The 26,359-nt window shown below is 39.9% G+C and overlaps 1 protein-coding gene across 2 annotated transcripts in view; it reads left to right on the top strand.

Moving 5' to 3' along the window:
• The window catches only part of SLC44A5 (solute carrier family 44 member 5), a 363,213-nt gene that overhangs the window by 187,391 nt on the left and 149,463 nt on the right, over window positions 1-26,359 (top strand). For both annotated transcript variants that reach the window (XM_070403383.1, XM_070403382.1), the window contains exon 3: window positions 22,575-22,613. The gene's annotated coding sequence lies outside the window, so the exon portion shown is untranslated. The remainder of the gene's footprint in view (window positions 1-22,574; window positions 22,614-26,359) is intronic.

Genomic DNA, 26,359 nt, shown 5'->3' with positions numbered 1-26,359 from the left:
TGAAATATCCAGATCATTGCCTGGCTTCCTGCATTACTCAGGATAGTCAAGGTTATGCTGTATAACAAACATACCCCAAAATGCCAGTGGCTTGAAACAACAAAGGCTTATCTTTTACCCATTTAACATATTCATCCTGGCAGCAAAGAGGCTCTGCTCACTCTAATTACCCTAGTCCTCCAGGCTCCACCACATCCAGCATTCCTAGTTGCCATACTCTGGAAAATCTTGTACTGCCATTCACAGTCTCCAATTCATTCAACTTGATCAGTGACCAGAGATAGAAACATGCTCCCATCCAACCACACAGGATGGAGGGAATAAGTGCCATAAGCTAGAAGGAATGAGGATTTTTAAAAATTACTTTAAAAAATGTGATTTTATTGATTTTTTTTAGAGAGAGGAAGAGAGGAGGGAGGGAGGGAGGGAGGGAGAGAGAGAGAGAGAGAGAGAGAGAGATAGGTTGCCTCCCATTGCACCCTAACTGGGGACCCAACCTTCAACCTGAGCATGTGCCCTGACCAGGAATCATACTGATGACCTTTTGGTGCAAGGAATGATGTTCAACCAACTGAACCACATGGGCAGGGTAAGAATTTTGTTTGATTAATAGTACAAATGACTGTTCTGCATTCTAACAGCTTTCCTGTATAGGCAGAAATTCCAGAATATAATAAAAAGCAGACATTTCAATGAGATTTACTAAGAGTCAAGTACCATTTTAATCATTTTATATGCATCTCAGTTAATCCTCACAACAACCCTTTTGTTATTCCCATTTGGAGGATGAGAAAACTGAGGCATAAGGAACTTGAGTGTAATGTGACCAAGATCCCACTGCAGCATAGGATTTGACTGCAGGCAGCAGAGTTCATGCTCTTGACCACAAAACCATGTCCTATATCTGGATTATTTATAAATAATGTGGTTTCCTTGAGACATAGTTAATTAAGGACACATTTGCTAGGGAAATTCTGAGCTTAAAGGCATATTGGAGTGTAAAATCTAACTTGCTGGTATTTTGTTAAGTCTACTTTGCAGTCCTGAGAACGTTTATTATAGGAGACATATTTGGTATGCTTCAGAATTTCAATGTGTGACTGGTATCCTGACAGCAAGCTCCCATTTAGACAGGTTTGTCTAGGAGAAGTAAATGATAGCTTATTTATAGAGATCAACATGCAATCTGACTTTAAAACACATTTGCCTAAAAATTAATGAAGGTAACATGTAGGGCCATTAACTTTTAATGACGAGAATAATGAGGATGCAAACATAGCTGAGAGAATCGTGCTGTGGTGCAGAAGGGCCCACCCACAACCTCGCAAGCCTGGTGCGTCTGTCAAGCCTGAGGGGTGACAAGCCTCAGGACCTGGCCCTGGATGACTTAATCAGAAAATGGATTTATTAAATGGAATGGGCATAGCTGACAGAGCAGCTGGGGATGCCGGAGAACCAGCCTTGGGAAAGAGGCAGAATGAAGTGGAGCTGGGCTCCTGGAAACACAGCCAGTATCACAGCCCAGTCCTGTGATGGCATCGCTGCCACAGCGCCGAGTGCTGAGGGCTGCATCTTGCCCTGCCGGCATAGGTGCCCCTGCTTTACCTGGAAACTGTGCATCGCCACCCTCATCAGAGCCACCATAATGGGTTCTCCTCCATCCCTGCTGCTTTGTGCCAACAGCTCCACATTCAAAGTCCCAAGTGGTGTCAGCTGTTTGGCCAGGCTGAGGCCAGGTGCTTTGCTCTAGTTGCCAGAGTTTGCTTTGAAGTTGTGTAGTGGGTGGTCCTCTTCCTTCTTCAAATGTGGGGCATTCTCCAAACATAGGAGAAATGTTTGCTAACCCAAATTAAGCTTTAATATATATATATATTTCTCCCCCATTAACCCCTTCCAGCTCGCTCCCCTCCTGCTCCAGGTCTTCACCACCTTATTGTCTGTGCCCAAAGAACATATATGCATACAAGGTCTTTGGTCGATCTCTTCCCACCCACCCGCCCCACATTTCTATGTTCCCTCTGAGATTTTTTATGCCTATTTCCTACCTCAGATGTAGGAAAAAAAAGAAGGAAAAAATCAAAACAAATGTCCACTATAACTGGTTGGGTTTGACTTTTTGCAGTAACTTTTTATATGATTAATCAGGAAAATTTATCCTTGTCCCCTCGTCCATTTTGTTTTCTTTCATAAAGATTTGCATCTAAAGGACTTTTAAGTTGTTCATTTATTCATTTAGTTAAAAATAATGATTGATTTCCTGTAACATGTAAAGCCCTTTCTAGGCACTGAGTTATGAAAACACAGACCTGAGACCTTGCCTCCCGGTTGCTCAGGCTGAATTGGGGAGGGGAAAGGAAGTGGAATGCAAAGTAAGGATGGAGAGAGAGTTCTTGGCTGAGGAGGAAAGGCTGCAAAAGAAAAGGGCATTTGAGCTGAAAATTAGACATGCAGAGGTGGACAGAAATTTCTTATGGGGGCTGGGGGAGGGGAAGACAAGAAAAGAGAAAGTGTGATTGTATATAGGGAACAAATTGTTTGATTGATGGCCATAGAGATAATACAGGAAAGATAAATCAGGCCTAGGTCATGGATGCCTTTAAATTATTGACTGAAGTTTGAGTTTTAGTTTATAGGTACTAGGGAGCTACTGAGGGTTTTTGAGCAGAGCGAGTGACAAAAATTCAGCTGCAACTTAGAAAAGTCAGTTTAGTAATAATACATAAAATGGATAGATACAAAAGGAAACCAGAATCAGATAAATTATTTGAGAAATCATATAATCCAGGACAAAGATAATAAGGCCCTAAAAGAAATTAGTAACATTGAGAATAGAAAAAGCAATGGATATGAGAAATATTACATCTATAGTACTTTAGGAAGTGATTGTGATCACCAAAATGAGAGAGTTTCCTAATAAGTGCCAAATATAGCTAGGTCTTGAGAGAGCCTAGCAAGCTGGACCGGCCCTTTTCTGAACACCACTTTAGGACACTCTCACCACCTTTCTGGACCTTGCTATCCTGGTCCAAATGACCTTGCAGTGACCTTTTTCATTAGTTCTTTTGAAGTTAAGATTGGGATTTTTCCCCCCTTCAAAACAGATAGTAACAAATGCTACCATATTTGAATGCCTATCACAGACCAAGCATTTTTTATGCCTATTTCCAATTTTCACCCACCTTGACAGGCAAGGGTTGATATTACTTTAAGTATGAAGCTGGGGATTAGAGAAATAGTAGGCAGAACTAACATTCAAACTCATCTTTTTACCAGTAGCCAATGATATTTCCCCTGTTCTTTAAGCTGTTTTACAATGAACTTCAACAAGATCAACAAAAACTAAGTAAAATAAAAAATTAAGTAAATATATGAGAAAATCATAAGGTAAAAATATAGGAGAAATGAAAGCAAAGTTAATCTGCACATGAGTGACTTTCAGTCACCTAAATTAACTAAGTCCTGCAATAGTTTAGCTTGCATCCTAAAGCTTATCGGAAAGAACCCACCTTGTTCCTCAACTCCTCAATGTAAGTGTGTCACCTGAACCTCTCAATTCTTTATTGTTCTATCCCTGAGCATTTCTCCTTTCTGCTGAGGTGTGTCAGTAGGAAGTTAAATGTATCCCTGGCCAATAAAACCAGTAAAACCTCTCAGATACCTTCCATGCCTGATAATGGTCACAGGCCATTTCTCAGAGACTAATAAAACTCACCTCAGGGAAACAGAAAAACACTGGTAGGGAAGGCTGGCTGGTCTGAGAGTCCTGGCTGTGAGCCCTGTCCCAGAGCCCCTTGCTCTGCTAGTTTTACCCAAGCAGCTGCTGATATTCCTCCATGTTGTAGAACAATAAAGAATTGAGGTCTGAGACTGAGAAGGGCCAGTAGCCGGGACTGTTCAGATCATTCAGAATACAGCGCTGTTATTGCTGGTGGAATCCATGGTCTTTCCTCTCCAGGAGAATGGTTAGGACACACTTATATAATACCTTAATCAATAAAGAGAGAAAAAAACAATAATAAAATAAAACAAGTTTCTTTTTTTATTTTTCAATTAAATCTTTATTGTTGAAAGTATTACATATGTCCCCCTTTCTCCCCCATTAACCCCTTCTAGCCCGCTCTCCTCCTGCTCCAGGTCTTCACCACCCTATTGTCTGTACCCAAAAGAACATATATGCATACAAGTTCTTTGGTCGATCTCTTCTCACCCACCCGCCCACCCACCCCTGCCTTCCCTCTGAGATTTTTCATTAAGTTGGCCTGTCTGGTGGACAGTCTTTGGGTTCCTGAGAAGGTAATTATCTGTCTCTTCCCTAGGCCTCAGCCCCTTGATTGCTGACGGTGTTCCTTGGAAATGTGATGCTTCTGCAAGCTCACAGACTTCAAGTCTCCACTGCTTTATGCCACACAATTGTGCCCTTTCTTTCTGATTTTAATTGTTCCAGTTTACAAAGTTCTTGGCTATGTATATCTTTTATTTATTCAGTCAACCAACCACCAAATGCTTAACAATGCTCCTCACAGGGTGCCTAGCACAGTGCTGGGCATCTGCAGGGAGACTGCACAGAGCACAGCAGCTTCTTCCCCGCTACCAAACTTTAAATTCTATTTTTCAGTTACAGCTTATATCCAGTATTACTTTGTATCATTTCAGGTGTACAGCATTGGGGTTAGGCATTTATATAATTTACAAAGTGATCTCTATGATATTTCCAGTACCCACCTGGCCTCATATGTAGTTATTACAATACTAGAGGCCCGGTGCACGGATTCATGCACTGGTGGGGGGTCCCTCGGCCTGGCCTGCAGGGATCGGGGTGAAACCGGCAGTTCGACATCCCCCAAGGGGTCCCGGAGTACTAGAGGGCACTCTGCAAAGTTGCTGTTGCTCGGCAGCTCCTGCATTGAGCGTCTTCCCCCAATGGTCAGTGCACGTCATAGCTACTGGCCGGTTGGCCGGTTGACCGTTTGGCTGGTCGCTTAGCCTTTTATATATAAAGATTACTGACTAGATTTCCTATGCTCTACTGTATATCTCCAGAACTATTTTGTGGTTTTTTTTGTGTGTGTTTTTTTTGCAGTGGCTTTCCTCTTACCTCCTATCTGATTAGTAGATTTAGGTTTACTATTCTTGTCTCACCTTTTGGACAAGTTCTACTTAAAGAGCTACAATGTAATAAAGACAAAAGTTTTAATCTGGGAAGGAAGCTGAAAAAAACAACAGCATTTAATGACCAGCGTTAGTATTTGTAATGCTTTCTACTGCCCAACATTTCGTATTGTTGAGAATTGTACTTAGTATTTTGGGGTTGCTTATACTATAAAATGAACCATTTGTGTGTGTGTTTTTGTTGTATGCTGAGTTGAGGGATACAGTTGGCATCCTAAATTCTTCACTTTGCATCTTTTTTTCCAAGGAAGAAACTATATTGAGATACTCTAACTTAAAATCACATTCCCTACAATTTTATACAGAGAATGAAATGAAACAAAAATCAATTTTCTTGACTTCTTAATATTTCTTCCTTCATCTTAGGTGTAGAAACCCAAAGCAAACTCCACAAAACCAAAAACCCTTTTTCTACTGACTTGCCATTTTCACTATCAATAGAACTCTGATTCTTATTATTACAAAGGACTTTGCTATTAAAGAGTGTGATAATGCATCAAATACTTAAAACTACGTTAGTGGAAAACTTCAAAAACACAGAGGAGGGACTCTGTTAATCTATTCATGTAGAGCTGTAGATATAGAGAGTTGTCAGTTCTATATAGTCTGTTATATTATAATGGTTAGAAGCAAAACTAGCCTCTGCACAGCAAAATAGGCAGCAAACTAAATTACCCAGAACTTTAAGCAATGAGATGTGTTAAAAATCCTTCTGTATTCGGAGAGGTGGTCCTAAATATTTGGAATGCCTGATTACTCCCAGAAATGGGAGGAAAGTGGCTCATACCAAAGGCAAGTTCCAAATTCTCTAAGGACATATGGGCGTCCTGCAAAGCAACACCTTTTCTCACCACTTGATGGTGTCTTTGCTGCTCATACCCTGAGAAACAAATCCTAGGAAACTAATGGTGTTTTAAATAGAAAACAGCAGTTCATTAGGATTGGTTAATGGGTTCTTGGCAAAAGTTCAACTTAACATGCATGCAAGTGTATCTGTGTGTACTCAGCAAGCCCTCTCCCCAGCTTTCTAATGGTGTCACTCAGTACTATAAATTTACTTTGACAGCTTGTAAACAGATAAGTGTGTCCTGGGAGCAGGGAGTGTGGAGCCAAGCCAGTAGCAGTTTCCGAAACTGGCAGGGCAAATAGAGCCAGGCACATATTAACACAGCAAACATTAAACTTTCCTGCTTCTCCATTCTTTAAGGGAATGTTAGCAACATAGCAAAACATGATGCAAACGTGCCATTTCTTAAATTCTTAACTCATAGACTCTAATTAGGATTTAGGATTAGAAATAAGTTGTTAAAAATACACATTTTAAAAGAAATGACCAAGGGCTAAGCAAAAGTTTAAAGGTGTTAGCTTCCTGCCCTAGTCTGTTTGGCTCAGTGGATAGAGAGTCGGCCCATGGACTGAAGAGTCCCGGGTTGGATTCCAGTCAAGGGCATGTACCTTCATTGCAGGCTAGATTCCTGGCCCTGGTTGGGGTGTGTGCGAGAGGCAACCAGATGGTGTGTCTCTCTCATATTGATATTTCTCTCTCTCTGTCTCTACCCCTACCTTCCACTCTCTCTCTCAAAAAAAAAAAAAAAAAAAAAAAAAAAAATCAATGGAAAAAAAAGGCCTTGTGTGAAGATTAACAAAAAGAAAAAAATAAATATTAACTTCCTTGGTCTGTATTAGATCAGAATTTCTGTTGGCAACAGCTGAGTTGGTAGAAGATTCATATAACAAGCAGACAGCCACCTAAGTTAATTCTACAAGCCATAAGAAACTGCAGTAGGAGATGCTTGCATTTCATTGCTTGCTGAAAGAGTGTGACCTGACTAAGCAGTTTACTAAGTGTTGTATACATGAAATTGTTAATATGAAATTGCTGTGTGCATGAGAAATTGCTGTAGGTATATTCATTCCACAGAAAGTACTGTAGCTTTCCGCTTTCTTTTAGGCCACTAGAATAATATAGCCCACCCCAGAGAATGCTTTTTTCCAACCCTTCTCAAAAGATGCATTTGGGGAAAGAATCAGGTTTTAAAGTCAGTGAATACAAGTAGCTGGATCCTTGAGAATTTTCAGAATAGAGAAAATGGAATGGAAGTTTTAGTTAAAAAAAAATTAGCCCATAAGGCAGCAGAAATGTAAGAGGGCAAGTTTCTGTTAAGTTCCAGTTTATAGCATAAAGCAGCTGAGGGTAATGGTAAGAGCCCTAGACCCAGAGTCAAAATGTAGGACCAAGATCGAGTTTGTCCATTAATCATTGAGCTTTGTGAAGAGATTTAAATAACATTTGCCAGCAAATGGATCAAGTAAGTCTTCCCTTATCCGTGCAAGATGTTATACAACTGCCAAGTATTCTAATAGCTTCTGAGCATACAAAACTTGTTCCACACTTGATAGCTCTATTTTTGACTTTCCTATTTCTGTGACATCCACATTTCTGTTGTGTGTGGTATCCATTGCTTTGGTATGCTCATGATTTGCATAAACTAAAGAAATTAGAGTTTACTTTCTAAGTTTTTATCTACACAAATGTTTTTGAGGTGAAACAAAGTGGCCTCGTTTTCATCTGTTTGTTGCACAGCTATTTCCTAAAGGCCTACTTAGTCTGTGCTGTGCACAGCTGGCGGAGCACACGGAGGGGACCCTCCAGCCCTCAGAGAGCTGCAGCCTAGCGAAGGGTTCAGATGCACCCATAACTAACACTGATATGCAAAATAGTTCTCAGAGGAACACCCAAACTTGGAAGCATCAACTCAGAGCAGTATTCTCTCCAGAAAGGGCATTCACCTTTCCACACATGCTATCCAAGTTTCACATCAGATCACTTTGGGGAAAAACCCTGGCCCCTTTATCTACACTAATAAAAGAGAAACATGGTAATTGGCGTACGACCGCTACCCTTCCCATTGGCTAATCAGCATATCCTTATGCAAATTAACTGTCAGCCAAGATGGCGGCCGGCAGCCAGGCAGCTGGAAGCGAACATGAGGCTTGCTTGCTCCAGTGACTGCAGACTCCAACGTTCCCCGCCTGACTTGCCGGCCTCTGAGCTGGCAGTTTGAAACATTCTAACAAATATAGGCCGGGATCTCAGAGCTGAAGTTATACATTGTTTCGATTATAGAACCGAAACAAACCAGATACCTGCTCTCAGAGCTAGAGCCAGAGCTAAAGCTGGCCCAGAATAAAATAAAAAAAAGGAGCCGTTGGGAGCTTCAATCAACAACCGCCAGCCTGAAAGAAGCCCTCAGCCCCTCATCCAGACTGGCCAGGCACCCCAGTGGGGACCCCCACCCTGAAGGTGTGTGACCAGCTGCAAACAGCCATCATCCCCTCATCCAGGCTGGCCAGGCACCCCAGTGGGGACCCCCACCCTGATCCAGGACACCCTTCAGGGCAAACCAGCCGGCCCCCAGGCCTCTGTCCTATATAGTAAAAGGGTAATATGCCTCCCAGCATCGGGATCAGCGGAGCCGCGAGGCCTTCTGGCACCGGATCAGTGTGACGGGGGGCAGTGCCCAAACCCCCTGATCGGCCCTGCTCTGTGTGTGACAGGGTGTGGCACCCCAACCCCCCCCTCCCCCCCCCCACAGGCTCTGCTCTGTGTGTGACAGGGTAGAACCATAACCTCCCCGTCGGCCCTGCCCTGAGTGTGACAGTGGCTGCGCCCCAACCCCCTGATCGGCCCTGCTCTGTGGGTGATAGAGGGCGGCGTCCCAACCCCCTGATCCGCCCTGCTGTGTGTGTGACAGGGGGCAGTGCCCCAACTCCCCTATGGGCCCTACTCTGTGAGTGACAGCGGGGAGCTCCCCAACCCCCTGATGGGCCCTGCTCTGTGGGTGATAGGGTATGGAGCCCCAACCCCCCTAATGGGCCCTGCTCTGTGCATGACAGGGGGCAGCGCCCCAACCCTCTGATCCGCCCTGCTCTGTGTGTGACAGGGGGCGGCGCCCCAACTCCCCAATCGGCCCTGCTCTGAGCCCGACCAGGGGCTGCATCCAGGGATTGGGCCTGCCCTCTGCCACCCGGGAGCAGGCCTAAGCCAGCAGGTCATTATCTCCCGAGGGGTCCCAGACTGGGAGAGGGCACAGGATGGGCTGAGGAACCCCCTTTCCCCCCGAGTGCACAAATTTTTGTGCACCGGGCCTCTAGTATATATATAAAGGAGGAAGGGAGAGGGAGATATATATATATATATATATTTATATTTAAGGGAGGAAGGGAGAGGGAGAGAGAGAAACATCAAACCCTGGCCCCTTTATATATATATAAAGGAGGAAGGGAGAGGGAGAGAGAGATATATAAATATATATATTTAAGGGAGGAAGGGAGAGGGAGAGAGAGATAGAAACATCAATGATAAGAGAGAATCATTGATCGGGTGCCTCACGCCCCCCACCAGGGATGGAGCCGGTAACCTGGGCATGTGCCCTGGCCAGAATGGAACCTCAACCTCCTGGTTCATAGGTTGATGCTCAACCCCTGAGCCACATCAACCAGGCCCTGGCTCTTTTTTAAAACACACACACACACACACACACACACACACACACACACCAAATTCTCTTTCACCAAATATTTCTTGAGTTTAGTAATTTTGTTGAATGTTTAAGGGGGTCACAGAGTATGACCCTCATTGTACAATCACAGTTTTCTCTTCAAATTCCTCTCCTTATCACATGGGTAGCAGTTTTATGACAATGCTTGATATATTCTCCATACTGCCGGCAGCTCACCAAAGAGCTTTTTCTACCTGCTACCCATAGATACACAAATCCTGGGTTTGACTAATTTTTCAGTATAGGTTCCTGAATTTCTTAGGCTTTGAGTAGAGTCAGTAGGTTTTTAGATTATTGTGGTGAATACAATTCTCCTCACTCAATCAAAGGAAATACTTTTTTGTTTATAAAATAAACATATTGTTTTCTCAACAGTTATACCCTGATAATTGTCTAGACTAGTATGAAGGAATTTATAAAATACAAGCAATACCCAAGGCTAAATTTCTATTCTCATGCTTTGCTTTCATCTATCACTCTCTATCAAGTGGAAGATTTAGTTGCCAATGGGTGTAGAATTACTCCCAAAATACCAAGGCCTTAGAATTTGACTCTTGCCTGTAATGAACCATAGTTGATAAGGACTATAGAATAAATGTATGCATTTCACAAAAGTGGAAATAGCAAACATTTATCATCCAAGATATGGTCTTGTTAGAATTTAATATAGTTTTTCTGTTTCAGAGGGAGAATTGTATTATTATTTTACTCACAGGACTATATTCAAATATAGTAGGTTCCACTTCAAATTTTGCTCTTTCAAAACACAACAATTATTTACTTGAAATCACTTAAAAAATGGGAACTATATGCTGTTAGTATAAAAATATACCTGCATATTATAAAATCATTTTCTATCATTTAAATTAGCATAGCCAGAATGTGATAAGAACAGTGACCCTTCCAGTACTTAAAGCAACCACTATCATCTTTAAGACACCCTATTTGGCCAAAGGACTACAAACTTGAGGAGGAAGTAAAGGGGCTACGTCTTTTACTATATAGAGAAGGATACAGACTGGTCAGAGATGTCAATGTAGGCCATTAGCCATAGGTGCAAACAAGGAATGGATGGCAGACTAATTCTTCTTCTTATTTTAATTTTTCTTTCATCAGGAAGGGATTGCCAAGGGCGTACCACACTGTAGCGTGCTGTGGTTCATTTTGCTGACTGCGTGGAGACAGGGTTTCAGAACTGTACTCAATGGTGCCCTTGTGGTCTGAGAAATTTACTAAGGCTTTCTTCTTCTTTTATTAAGATCATTAGTTTGCATATAGCTCTTGAAGGGCCAATTAATGGTTATTCATTTTGTATATGTCATCAGCTCATTGTTGCATTGCTAAAGGGGATCAAAATATAATTAGAGAAACGGAAATGTAGGTGGAAAAACTTTTGTTATGTAAATTTTGTCTGTAACTCATAAAATCTTATAGATGCAGAAAAGCATTTGATAAAATAAAAACTCTCAACAAAGTGGGAATAGAGGGAATATACCTCAACATAATAAAGGCCATATATAACAAACCCACAGTCAAGATCATAATGGACAAAAACATTTTCCTTAAGATTGGGGCAAAACAGAAATGTCACATTCACCAATCTATTCAACACTAGAGGCCCGGTGCACAAAATTTGTGCGGGGGTGGGGGGTGTCCCTCAGCCCAGTCTTGCACCCTCTCCAATCTGGGACCTCTCGGGGGATGTCCGGACATCCCTCTCACAATCCAGGACTGCTGGCTCCTAACCACTCGCCTGCCTGCCTGCCTCATTGCCCCTAACCACTCTGCCTATTAGCCTGATCACCCCCTAACTGCTCCCCTGCTGGCCTGATTGACGCCTAACTGCTCCCCTGCCAGTATGATTGTCCCCAACTGCCTTCCCCTATGGGCCTGAGGGGACTGGGGGACCAAGGCTGGATGAAGCAGGGCTGAGGGGACTGGGTGCCGCCATCTTGTGGCTGTGGGCACTGCCATCTTGTGAGGGCATAGCAGTCAATTAGCATATTCCCTCTTTATTAGATAGGATAATACTGGAAGACCTAGCCACAGCAATCAGACAACAAAAAAAAATAAAATACATTCAAATTGGAAAGGAAGAAGTAACACTGTCATTATTTTCAGAGGACATGATACTATAAATAGAGCACCCTAAAGATTCCACTAAAAATACTAGAATTGATAAATGAATTTAGTAAAGTATCAGAATACAAAATAAATATCCAGAAATCAGTTGCATTTTTTACACCAATAATGAACAATCCTAAAGGGAAACTAATAAAATGATTTTATTTACAATTGCATCAAAAAATAAAATACCTAGGAATAAATTTTAACCAAGGATATAAAAGACCTGTACTTGGAAAATTCTATTGGTCTTTATTCCTTTGTGCATATTCAACATTTTATCTGATATCATTTTCCTTGTTTCTAAAGAACTTCCTTTAGCATAACATACAGATCTTTTGTAATGAATTCTCTTACCTTTTGGTGATCTGAGAAAAAAAAGGATTTTCATTTTTGAAAGATTTTTTTTCTGGATATAGAATTTATTCTAACAGTACTTTCTTTTTACTTCAGCACTTTAAAACTGTCATTCATTGTCAGATCTCTGATAAAAAGTCTACTGTCATTCCTTCTTATCTTTCTTCCTTTGAACATATATTGTCTTTCTCTGGCTGCTTTTAAGGTATTATTTTCTATTTTGCTATTTTTCACGTATTTCATTATAATGATCTCTGGTGTGATTTTTAAAAAAATGTTTATTTCACTCATGGTTTGTTGAGATCTTGGCTCTGTGGGTTTATAGTTTTCATTAAATATGGGGACATTTCACCCATTATTTCAAGTGTTTTTGCAATCCTTCTCCCCTTTCTGGTACTCTACATATGTATCAGACCACTTGATGTTATAATATCCTTTGGTAGTCTGTCCATAAAATTTAGGTATCTCTGCTCTTTCAAACTCTGATCTCTTATTTCTGATACCCAGTGGACTCTGTTTAGGTTTCCTTCTCTGAGCTGTGGCCTGGACAGTATTTTAATATGGTCACTGGGGACAATTGGAGGGCTCACCTGATTTGTCTCTCTTTCTACAAAGATCACAGTCTTATGCCCTGAAAACTGTTATATATTTGTTAGCTATGATAGGAAATAAATTCCCATAGCAGTTAATCCTTTGTGGGCAGAAGCAGAAGCACCCCCCCCCCCCCGCTTTATTTTTAATTTTAAAAGTACTATCAAAATAAATTCTATATTTAGAATTTTAATTCATAAAATTCTTTTAAATAACTGATCTTTATGAAATATAAATTAGAATATATGAATCTCATCAACAAATTTTTGCATTTAGGAGAAATCCTGAATCCTTTCCCTGGTTCAGAGGTCCTGCATGATCAGGACCTTTTCCTCCTTCTATTCTCCACACTGCAACCAGGCTCCTCTTTGAAAAACACACATTTTTCTTCTGCCTGGAAATCTTCAATGGCTCCCCACTGATGTTACAGTAGATAAAGTCCTAACTTACAAGGCTCCATAAAAGCCTTCTACCTATTATTCCTGCCTTCTCTCTTACCACTTTTTCTTTTGCTCCTTTTCTTCTTTCCAATTATGCTAGACTTTTTACAGGTCTGCAAATGTACATTCTGTCTTCTTCCTGGTAGGCTTCATATGAGTGTTCCCTCTGATTTGAATACTCATCCTCCTCAACTTTAACCTATTTAATTCTTGCCTATCTTTCAACACTTAACACACGCCTTCCTTGACTCTTGAAGAGAGTCAGGTTCCCTTGTTTTATGCTTTTATAGCACCTTATGCCTCTTCTTTATGGCACCTTAACACAATTGTAACTCAATAATTAATTGTAAATTAGTTGGTCATTTCGTTCTCTTACTAGAATGTAGGTTCTGTGAGAGCAAGGCTGTGTCTATCTTATTCCTTGTTAGCACTGGTTCTAGCACAGTATTCTGAATAAAATGGGTATTTAATAAATATTTTTGGAATGAAACATTTTTTGAAAGGATTACTGGTGTAGTCTTCTTTTTACAGAGAGGAATAGGCAATACAAAACAAAACACGGAAGTTGGTATAACTAAATTCAAACCGGATCTTGACCAGGAGAGTGGTAAATGAGAGTCTGATTTAGAAATGAGAGTAGTGGGGATCAAGGGCAGTTAGGTGAAGTTTGACATTTTGAGCACAGGATGTTTTTGACAACTCTGTAAGTTTTGGTTAAAAGCCAGGAGGTTGAGGGAGTAATGAGTCAAGATGTAGCAATGTAAGAAAAGAAGCTGATAGAATCAGGGTTTCCTTCTGATTGCTGGGTTCCACTATCCATACTCAAAATGGGTAGCTCAACCTTGACACAAAAGAGATGCTAAGAAAACAGATAAGGGAAGAAAAGTAAGACTGGCCACACATGGTAGAAAGCTAAAGGGAGAGTAGTTTTCAGTTCATGTAGGGTGCCTAGGACTCTGTTTTTCCCTAGATATATGGCTTTTTGGCAGGGGCAACAGAATATTCTCAAAATCAACATGCTTCCTTGCTAGTAGAAATGGGATTTCTAAAAAATGTACCACTGGACTTAGGTCACCTTAACCCAGAGACCTGCCTAGAGTGAAATTTGTACTTTGTGAGTAGCAGATTTTATTGTGGGCTATTCTGCAGTGGTCAGTACAGGCAGAAACTGTCCCAAACACTCAGGTTTAGCAGGGTAAGGATCTATAGTAGAGAGAAAGAAAGTTTTAGGATCTGAAAGTTTTATGATCCAGTTGATAAATAAATACTTATTGAGCGCCTCATTTGTGATTCCATAGTGATCAAGACAGACATTAAATAAATATATAACATCTCAGATAACAAAAATGATGTCAAATTTTATAAATATCAATAATAATCTAAGTGCACAAATTAATTTTACTTATAAAAAGTATATCAACAAAGGCTGTGTTGTGCAGGGTCTGTGGTCTGCTCAAGACTTATGGATGCACATAATAACTTGTAAGAGAGAAAGAAGAGAGAATAACAGACTCTAAAATACATATGCTCATGGATATAATGATTATTGGCCTTGTTAATATGTATGTTGGTACCAGAGGAGACATTTTGGAATAACCTTTCCTTCTTATGGCTTGCCTGATGGAGACCTCTATTGCAGGGATAGGAATAGATTTCACTTTAATTGCTAACTTTGATTTAATAGAGTGTAGCTGCTTGGAGTTCTGTACTGAAAAGCACTCTGGGGCTGTGTCTAGGCTTAAGGTGTAGAGCATTGTGATAGAAATATTTGACATGGTCCCAAGATGTAGTTGTGCAAGCTCTCATGTCATAGATTGGTAACAGGACTTACCTCCTTGCTTCCCAACTATTTGAAATTGATTATTTTATTTTTTTATTGAACAAACAATTATTGACTGCTTAGATGTGCCTGGCACTGTGCTATGTACCAGAGATACAAAGATAAAAGACTATAAACCTTGTACTTAAAGAACTTACAGTCAAGTAAAACAAAATTAAAATGTAATTGCATTTAAAAAATTCCATGTCTGCATGTTTCAACAGTATTTTGAAATGTTACCTTTTATTTTTATTTTTTCTTCATACAATCCTAGTGAATAAAGTATGCTCAACTTAATTAATATTGAGACTTGGCTGAAAACTGTTATCCTTCACTCATTTGGATTCCAAGATGAAAAATCTTGCAAAATTCACGTATTATAGTGAACTGTCATCCAATAGAGATTATATTCATCTAAGGATATGGGCTACACTGAACTGACAATTATATTTTGGCATATATTCTAAACCCCCATATTCTGAGCAGCTGCCACACCACAATGACATATTTTATACAACTATAAAATATGTCATTGTGGTGTGGCAGCTGCTCAGAGTAAAGCAGAAAACATTCCAGAAAAAAATGTTCTATTTAGAATGTATCTGTGCATTATATATATAATGATCCCTCTCTACTGCTTTGTCTTTATTTTCCTTTTTCCTCTCCTCCCCCTCATTGTCATCGCTGACGCCCCCTCCCCCCAGGTCAGACCACAGTTTTCTTATTTTTTATTGAGGTTCATCACTCTGTTCTTTCAGTATGTGGTGACGATTCTGTTATGTCAATGACTGAAAGAGAGAAGCCCTCACTCTCCCCTTTTGTGACCATTTAATCCTTTTCTTATTTTCAGGGTATCACATACTTGGTAGCTCATGCTCATTTAGCTTTGCACTCTTTTTCTTCTCTTTATCCACTATCTGGACTAAAATATGCCTATTGTGTTGCTTTTGACAAACATCACTGGACATTCTACAAAGGCAGATGAATCTATGTGAAGTGATCTTTAAGCTAATGCTCACTTTACATGTCTCTTGAAGGTTGGGAAATTGACTAGTATCTAAACACCAGACAAATTATGCCTAAACTACTTCATGGCCCCTATTTAGCTTCATTGCACTTGGGACCTTCTTCCTGTTCAACTCTCTAAAGATGCTTAAGGTAATGAAATGCAATGAGTTTGGAATATCGAGTACCATTTCCTTACTGAACTAATTCTCTAGTTTCATGGACTTGGGGTAAAACTCTGACATTGACTATGTTTCTGACATGAAAAAATGGGCCACATCATTATGCCAATGCTTCTATTTGAATCAATTTGAATCCCCCGAGTTGCTAACTTCCGTATTCTGTATTTCAAACATCTCACTTACTGATGTCTTATAATGGTGGCAACCCTATATATTGCTATTGCCCGAAAAGATTTGGTAAAATTCTTTCTTACTGGACTGCAAACTATTCAAGGACAGAACAGGGTCTTGCTATTTCATTGTGGCTCTAGTGCTACGCTATTAGCAAGAGCATGTGCTCAAGAAATTTTGGTTGAATAAATAAAAACGATACAAATCAATTTTAACTTTAAATAGTACATAAATGTAACAGGCACCATTTCTGCAATCTCTTTTCTCTGGAACACCATGCAGGAATTTGCAAAATCAATGGTGCCAGTTTTCCACAAACTGTTGAGGATCCTTTTCAAGTCTGTGATTCTATATGCAGCCGTTAGATTCTGTCTTGTACTCGATTTTCACGTTTTCTTCTTTCACCTGCCCCACCACTCATCATTATGACGTATTATAGAGGCTAATATGGAAAGAGCTGCACCTCCTCTCATTCAAAGGACTGTGCTGATCTGGACAAAGGAAATGAATCCTAGGGGCATGGACTTATTTAGGATGACATTAGTTGAGATAATATCACATGGATCTTCTTCATTCAATGAACCCTTGACCTTTTGGGAGGGGCACAGAGAGATTGGCTTTTTTAAAAAAACCACAAATAGAAAGAGACAATATTATAAGTTGGGAAATGTGACTTGGCTTATGAATAAGTGTAGCAAGTAATTAATTCCATGAAGAATTCAGAAATGGCACAATTTTACTGTCCAACCTATCCTTTGCTTTATCCCCTCTTGTCTACCATCCATCACCTGGATACCACAATTTATGCAAAGAATTTGTGCTTTATGTTTCTCTCCTTTGAGACATCTTTTAAAATGTGGTTCATACAAATATGGATAAATTATCCAATTTCATTCTAAAATGTATAGCATATTACGGTAATTCACACTACAGCATTAAAGACATCTGCTAAGAGAGGATTTAAAGTGGGGCACATTGTATCTGTCTGAATATGTGGAACAAGGATGAGCTGATTGAGGAAAGCATAGAAAGAGAGAAACAGGTAAAAAACAGGGAATTCAAGAATTCTGGGTTAGAAGAGGTTACAGTGGTTATAAATGGTGATGGAAGGAGACTTGACTTGGGTTGGTGAACACACAATACAATATACAGATGATGTATTATAGACTTGTACACCTGAAAGCTATATGATATTATTAGCCAATGTCACCCCAATAAATGTAATAAAATAAATAAATACATTAAAAATTTTTAAAAAGAATTATGGAAAAAGTATATAACATATAGGTATGCATGTATTTATGTGGAGGAGGATGTTCATCATAGTGGCAAATGCATTTAGACAATCAACTAGGTAAACATTGAATCATCCTTGAGCCAAAGCTGCTTAAAGGAGTGTTGGGAGACTCCTGCTATACATAAATATCAATGATCATCTATGGTGGCTTTGGAAGGATACCATTGAGTATATTTTGAGGTGTACACATTTCTTTATAATTAAGGCTATTTCATGAAATGTCAATATCAATGATTTAAAAAACAATCTCTTCTTTGTCAATCACTTCTTATTTTCATCCACCTATTTTATTTTCGCGTGGCGTGTCTTTTGGAGCCCCTGTGTTCTCTAAGGAAGGGCATTAGCATTCACTGAGTATCTGTCATATGACAGACACTGTGGCGAGCATTCCAGTCCCTGTGGTTTACTCTGTACAGCAGCCTGTGACAGAACTCCCTCCCACTTTACAGATGACAACACAGACACAGTGTACTTGCCCGGGTCACAGAGGGAGGAGGGGCAGTGCCTGGCCATGTCTCTCTGACTCCATCGTGGCTGTGTAAGAAGCAGAATTTTATTTCATCTGTCTGAAATGTATATTTTTTCAGGCTATGAGTATTTAAACCTATTTTTAATAAAAATATACACCATCTAGAATTACTAAAATGTAGTGTTCAACTTTTTCTTCCTTGTATCTATTTTGTAGCTTTTGATTTCATAGACTTGGGTTATCTTTACCATCATCTTTTTTTTTCTCTGAGTGAAGCACTTTAGGTGTGGACCACATTTTCTGGCCCTTTCTCTCTTGACTTTCTCTGGGCCTTCTCTAATTCTACTATATATTTTTTTCTTAAAATTGTGTCTTCTAGAACAGAGAGAGAGAGAGAGAGAGAGAGAGAGAGAGAGAGAGAGAGAAATTACTGATGCATGAGATAATGATTTTCGTTTTGTTTTCAGTACCTGACGATGATGCCTAGGATACTGTTAGCTTTTTGGACTCAGCAGCAATTTTTTTTGGAGGCCATAAAAGTTTACAGGTCCATCTCAGACGTCAGGTGCTTGAGCATGTATAGCTACAAGGGCATCTAGGTGGGGAACAATCGGAGCATTTTATATGGCAGTCAAGTGCATGCATTTGCTGCCCCCCCCCCACCTCCACCCCATCTCCAACCAATCCTCATCCCCCTACGCACCTTTTAAGTATGAAAGAAAAAGTAAATAAAGGTAGTGAGAAGGCACAGCCTTCAGACTCAGAAGGGGTGCCCATTGCTCCCATCTTTAACTACACACTGTTTCTACTAACTAGATATAAGTAGGCGGGATGCATATCGACAAGCTTATCTCACTTTAGATTCTAGTCTTCCCAGCTGTTGCCAGGGTCAGAATAACTTGGCTTTGGTGTCTGTACACACCACAAGGCACTCCACATAAGATGTGAATATTCTCACAGCAGCTTTCAAAAAGGACACAACCTTATACAGAAAGCTGGCTTAACCATTTTGTAAATTGATCACACTAATAAAAGAACCTGGATTTTTTTTTTTCATTCACTGTGCAAAATCTAGGACAACAGAGTCAAAATTATATTGTACTAGTGACCCAGTGCACGAATTCATGCACAGGTGGGGTCTGGCCAGCTTGCTTCAATGGGGACCCATCGGGCTGGGCCACTTGGGGAGGGGGAGGGCTGTGGGTGGTTGGCCGGCTGGCCCCACCCCCGATCAGGGTGTTGGGGGCCGATCAGGGTCAGGGGCGGGGCCAGCTGGAGAGGAGAGGCTGTGGGTGGTTGGCTAGCTGAACCTACCCCCAATTGGGGTGTTGGAGGCCAAACAGGGGCCAGGCCAGCCTGCCGGGGGGTGGCGGGGGGGGGTGCCTGGGGCCCAGATCAGGCGGTTGGCTGCCGCAGCGTGCGTCATAGCCACTGGTCATTCTGGTCATTCTGGTTGCTGGGCTTTTATATATATAGATAATATTTAGTCTGAGAAATAGAAGACTAGTACCTAGATCCTGCTTAATTTCTTTGCTTTCTTTTGTTAAATAATAAAACTATGCAATCTTGGTGAAATACTTTCACCACACTCGGTTTCCATATTCCCATCTGTAAAATGGGGATAGTGACACTTTCGGTGTGTGGTGGTTGTGAGGATTGAACTATGTCTGTTAAGCAACTGTATTACAATGAGTACCCAGTTCCCTTCTCCCTCATTTACTAGGGCTAGTGTTGGGGGCCAGATGTAAGCTGGCAAGGTCCTTGCACCTGTAGGGGCTAGCAAGGCTGGGATCCTTACCCACACAGTTTTCCCAGACTTGTTTGGATGGCGTTTATCAGTAGAATAAGAGCAACATTTGTAGAATGAGATCAGCCTTTCATAGCTTACCAAGAAGTCTGTAACTATTTACTGAGATATGCTGTACTGAGAACTTGTCCTTCTACTGTGTCCTTCCCTTAGAGATTAAGAGGAACAAAGAATACATTCCTCTTGATAGACCTCCTATTCAGTGTATTATGTATAAATAGTATTGTGTGGCTAATAAAGTTGCTTCAGTTCATCGAGAGAACTGGGGTCCTCCCGACCCCGCTTTCCTGTCTTTCTTTCTTTTCTCAATTCCCACCTCCCTGCCTCAGCCCGGCTCAACCCTGTCAGGCTGGCCCTGACAGGCTAGGATCACTGATCTGCATCCTATTGTGTCTGAGGGGCCTGGGCTTACAGGTGGAGTTTGTTATTATATATAACTGCGGGGGGGTGGGGGCTGGGGAAGGTCAGACTAGGGGGCTCTAGATGGACTGACCCACTCTTATTGTATGAACTAGCATTTGATTAGAGTGACGCACTGATAAGCCTTTTATAAAAACCACTTTGACATGTGATTTTTTAATGTGGCCACAAACCTCAAATTTTGTTGTTTTTTAGTGTGTTTGGGATATTAACGGCAAGTCTGGTCACTTAGGCCCAGGAACAGGAATGAAGCAGTTAGCATTGGATCTTGACATTTTATTCTATCTTTCAGACACTAAGCCTTGCACATACAGGCCAGTAGTGTAATAAAAACCAGCGAGAGATCGTCAATCTTATGACATTTTGAGGGCTATAGTGGGCTTACCAAATGGTAAGTCTGAAACCTGTATGTCCCCAATAAAAAACCCAGGAAGTCAAATTCTGCTTAGCCTCCTAATGAAGGGGATCCAGGATTTCAGAGGATGTCCTGAAAATTTTATGCATAATCTTTATTTTTATCATAAATTTGATAGTACTAGAGGCTAGTTACTGGTTCAGAGTGGACTTTGAAGCCACTCAGACCTCAGTTTGAATCCAGATCCCCCACTTACTAACGAGGCAGCTGTAAGCAGAGATTAGATCCTAAGGTTCACATTGCCTCTAGAAACCTCAGTTTTTCATTTTTAGAAGAGAACTGAGCCCAGCCAGTGTGGTTCAGTGGTTGAACGCCAACCCATGAACCAAGAGGTCATGGTTCAATTCCTGGTTGGGGCACATGCCCGGGGGTTGTGGGTTTGATCCTCATTATGGGGGTACAGGAGGCAGCTGATCGATAATTGGTTATTCTCTCTCATCATTGATGTTTCTATCTTTCCTTCTTCTCTGCAATCAATAAAATTTTTTTTAAAAGAAGAGAATTGATTATTGTTACTGTGGCAAAGGCTGTTGTATTAAATGAGATAATATAATTGAAACATGGCACTTAGTACATAATAAGTGTCCAAAAATTGCTATTTTAATGATCATTATTGTTTTCCCTGAGTGAACGATTTATGAATGTTCACTTTCCCTAGAATCTCTATCCCAACTCTTACTCAATGATCTATTATTGTTGTATGGATGAGAAGCATTGATGCTGATACCAGTGGGGTAATTTCTGCCCATCAGGTTGATAGTTGGAATTTTTATTTCAACAGCTTTTATTAACAGGTGGACAAGTCTGATAAAGCATGCTCATAGAAAGTATTAATATCTTTGTTTCACATATGTATGGGGTTATTTGAACCTTAATTCCTTAGGGTATTAGCATTATGGATCTTGCTGCCCTTTCATCCCAAAATTAACATAAAAATAATATATTACAAACTTAGTAGGCTATTTTGGTAACTATAATATGGGGGCTTCTGTTAAAGCAGAAGGCCACACGTAATGTGGTTAAAGTGTGGCTGCTGAATTAGAATTACATCTCTTTTCTCTAATCTACACTTGCTATTCTACATGTAATTAAAGGTATTTAATACATATAAAGTTTTTGATGACTAATATGCCTTATGAAGTTTGTAAATTAACATAAAGTAAAAGTAAACAAAGTGCTTCATTTCTTGGTGCTGAACATCTCATGACTTTGCATATTGTCTGTGTTGTACAGGACATGGGTAAAAATGGAAGAGTTACAGCTTTTTTTTTTTTTTTTTTTTTTTTTTTTTTTTAAAAATATATTTTATTGATTTTTTACAGAGAGGAAGGGAGAGAGATAGAAAGCCAGAAACATCGATGAGAGAGAAACATCGATCAGCCGCCTCCTGCACATCTCCTACTGGGGATGTGCCCGCAACCCAGGTACATGCCCTCAACCGGAATCGAACCTGGGACCTTTCAGTCCGCAGGCCGACGCTCTATCCACTGAGCCAAACCGGTTTTGGCAAGAGTTACAGCTTTATTCCCCCATGCCCAAACCTCTTATTCCAGCACCTTCATGCAGTTCTCTTCATTTCTTTAAAGTAAATGCTCAGTATCAGTGACTTTGGGTGTTAAGAATCAGTTCAGCCAGTCCAACCGACCTCATGTTGTTCTGTGGTAAAGTCTATGAACTAGGATTTCTAGGATGGGGAGAGTCACCAACTCCTGCAAATAAAGACATTTGCTTTGTGCTTTTTCCTAGAAGAACCATCAGACTCTCACTTAACGAACAAGAAACTTGGTAAGTCATAGTCTGAATGTTAAGTGCTAACCTAGTCTAAAAAACTTCATGACAGTCAATTAGAATTACATGATAACACAATATACGGATGATGTATTATAGAATTGCACACCTGAAACCTATATAATTTTATTAACCAATGTCACTCCATTAAATTCAATTTAAAAAGTATAGGAACACCTCAATATTTAGTTAGTAAAGATTAATTGCTGTTGAAGATTTTTTGGGTCCTTCTTTTAAGTGTCTGAAATTTTGCACCTGCTTTCAAGTGGCTTATTTTTCCCTCTCTTAAGAATCCTCTAGGAGAAATAACACATGGCTACTGATGCCTTATTACCCCAGTTCACCCAAACATCTTGTTTTATTCCCATCCTTCCCTCTCAGCTTGTGACCTTGACACATGTCTCCTCCTCTTCTGCCCTGTCTTCAACAGGTAGAGTCTGAATGTTGGGTCGCCCCCAGGATGTATTTTGTCTTTCTGTACTCTTCTAGGTAATTTTATCTGGTTCCATAGTTTTAAACACCATAAGCATGCTGTTAACTGCTAAGTTTACATCTCTGGCCCTGATTGCTCTATCTTGCTTCAGACTTCTTTATTTAATTCACTTCCCACCAAATCTGCTCTTGTCTCCCTATCGTCCTTCTCATCTCTAATAAAGGCTCTAGTGAGTCTCACCATCTCTCGTTCATCACTATTCAAGCTACTGTTCTTTCTCATTTAGATAACCTACAGAAGCCACCTCATTGGCTTTTATGCTTTAGCTATTGCCCTAAACACTATAAGCTTTCTTTAATGTAAGTCCATTCTCTACAGAAGTCTGTTTATAATTATTTCTATTCCCAAAATCAAGTAGTGAAGTGAACAAAACACAAGCCGCTATTTAAATGTTCAAAGCACAAATACTGACAATTTAATAATATGTTTTTTTCTATAATCACACTTTATTTAATGTACTAATTTAATCAGGTTTAGTTAATTTACTACATAAATGTACGACACATCACAAAAGCAAATATTATATTAGCCTAATGGTTAGAGTGTTATTTTTTGGATGTTGACTATTGTTGACCTTACTCTTTTGACCCCCACATTTTGATCCTTTCATTTTGACCCAATTTAAGCCTGAGGATATTATGACAGTTTCTAAATACCAATATTTAAATCAGATTTATATAAAGGTTAAACAGTGTTAAACTATTTATAGTTTTATCTTTTTTATTCTACTAACCTATTTTACTCAGACTACAACATTTTCTGTGTCAATTTTAAAATAAATATTTAATCTATTGATTATGTTTTGTCTACAACAAGGGTCATCAACTTCATTGTATATTTTGTGGTCATTATTTCTATCCAACCCAGTGTTTCCATATCAATTTTTGCTAGACAATATAATTCTTTTACCAAGTTTTGGTCAATAAATTTTTACCATGAGAATTTTTAGCTAGTGTCAATTCTGGTTTCTGTTAATGATTTTTTTAAAAGCTTAATTTCTTCCAAGGTTAATTTTTGCAGTTCTCAGGGTTACTAACAATATGTGATTCTTTAGCCTGTTTTTTTTTTAATTGAAAAACAAAACAAAACACTTCATATATATCTTTATCATTGTTAGTTTTATTTTGTCATAATAATTTCTATCCAATCTAATTTTACTTTGGGTCAAATTGTATTTTGTCCCAAAATAAAATGAGAAATGTCCTCAGTGTCAAACTGCAAGAATTAAAATATTCTGCTCTAATTTTAATTGCTCTTTATATTTTCTCTTTGCCATGATGTCATTGTTAGCTAGATCTGTAACAGTGGGAAATTACTGCTAAAACAAGTTTGACTCCTAACAGAAATTCCTGAAACTCTAGAAACATCTTTAGGCAGAAAATGTAAATTTAAAGGGGAAAAAACAATTTTTTCTTCTTCAGGCAAAACATTCTATATAATAAAAGTTTAATATGCAAATCGACCGAACAGCAGAACAACCATCGCTATGACCACTAGGGGGCAGACGCTCAATGCAGGAGCCGCCCCCTAGTGGTCAGTGCTCTCCCACAGGGGGAGCACCGGTCAGCCAGAAGCCCTGAGCTGGGCTCACAACTGGTGAATGCAGCAGTGGTGGTGGCAGCCTCTCCCGCCTCTGTAGCAGCACTAAGGATGTCCGGCTGCTGGGAGTGGGCCTAAGCCATCAGTCAGACATCTCCCAAGGGCTCCTGGACTGAAAGAGGGCGCAGGCTGGGCTGAGGGACAACCCTCAAGTGCATGAATTTCATGCACCGAGCCTCTAGTGTTATATAAAGTTGAGTTCTGATTCACTGGGAAAGACCTCTTCCTTTACTTTGGAGTTTTTACTCCCCTGGCAATCCAAGTTGGCTTCATCTCTCTTTCAAGCATTGACTACAGTCAACTATTCCACAGTGTTAACTAGGACACCCTTCATTTTTGTTTTTTAATAGCTTGGTTTAAGTGACCAAAATTAGTATATCTTTCAGTATTGATTCTTGAAGTGGTTTGGACTTTGTCTGCCTACTCTTTAAAATTATTCAAAAACAGATAAAGTTGGCTCTTCTGAAATGGAGTTCATTTTATTTCTCATTTAATTTTATTTATTTTTATTTTTGAGAAACAATAAGGCTAAATGTTATGTACTATAAAAAGCTACCTAGGTCTTTAGATGTGTTGCTGTGACAACTACAACAACAATAACAAAATAGTTATTTATATAACACTTACTATGTGTTGCTAATTGCTTTATATATGCTAATTCACTTAATCTACCCAACAACTCTTTGAGGTCTATTTTATTTTCCCATTTTATAAGTGAGGAAACTGAGGCATAAAGCAGTTAACTAACTTGTACAGGTATAGTAAAGATCTGACACAAATTGCACAATGTTTCCTTTTTTTTACATATATTTTTATTGATTTGAGAGAGAGAGAGAGAGAAACATCAATGAGGAGAGAGAATCATTGATCAGTCGCCTCCTGTATGCCCCTTATTGGGGATCAATCCCGCAACCCAGGCATATGCCCTTGACCAGAATTGAACCTGGGACCCTTCCGTCTGCAGGCTGACGCTTTTACCTACTGAGCTACACTGGCTAGGGCATGTTTTCTATTTTTAAAAAGACTTTATATTTTGTTTTTAATTAAAAGCAAACGCTTGATTCCCTGCCTTAGGAAATGGGGTAAACCTATAATTTCTCATTACATAGCTTTGCTACCCTTCGATAGAGAATAAAGTTTGAAGTATTTGATAAAACTGGGTTCAGCCCCTCCACTTGCTTGGTGTCTACCAAATCCAACAAGAAAACGGAAGTGATTTCTCCATGTCAGAGTGAGACCACACCCCCAGTCCTACTCACTTCTCTTTCCTAATAGGCTTCTTAGTTTAGGTCTTCCCCTTGCCACATGCAAGCTCCTTCATATAACCAAGAAAACTGGTCATATTCTTGTTTGTTGGGATAACTTGCATTCAGTTGAGAGTTATTAAAAGCTAGGTTTTCTATTACTTAAACAGGGAAATTAATTTTTCTCTGCCATTCTCACTTTTCTCTGTCTCTGACGCACTGGTCCCTCTCACTGACCTACTTCATTCCCACTCTGATCCCACATCCAAGCTTCTCTCTTGGGTGGTACTCAGCTTCCTGTTTAATTGCTGTGGGGAACCCAGAGACACCTTTGAATTTTGGTTGAATGTTCTGAGTACAACCTGTATATAATAATCTTGCTAGGATTGCTCTGGTTTCTGCTTCAG

This window comes from Myotis yumanensis, unplaced genomic scaffold (genome assembly GCF_028538775.1).
Source record: "Myotis yumanensis isolate MYYU_CA2020_CCGP unplaced genomic scaffold, mMyoYum1.0.hap1 SCAF_2, whole genome shotgun sequence".
Classification (NCBI taxonomy): domain Eukaryota; kingdom Metazoa; phylum Chordata; class Mammalia; order Chiroptera; family Vespertilionidae; genus Myotis; species Myotis yumanensis.
The sequence above is the reverse complement of the archived record's forward strand: the minus strand, read 5'-3'. Positions and strand labels throughout refer to the sequence as shown.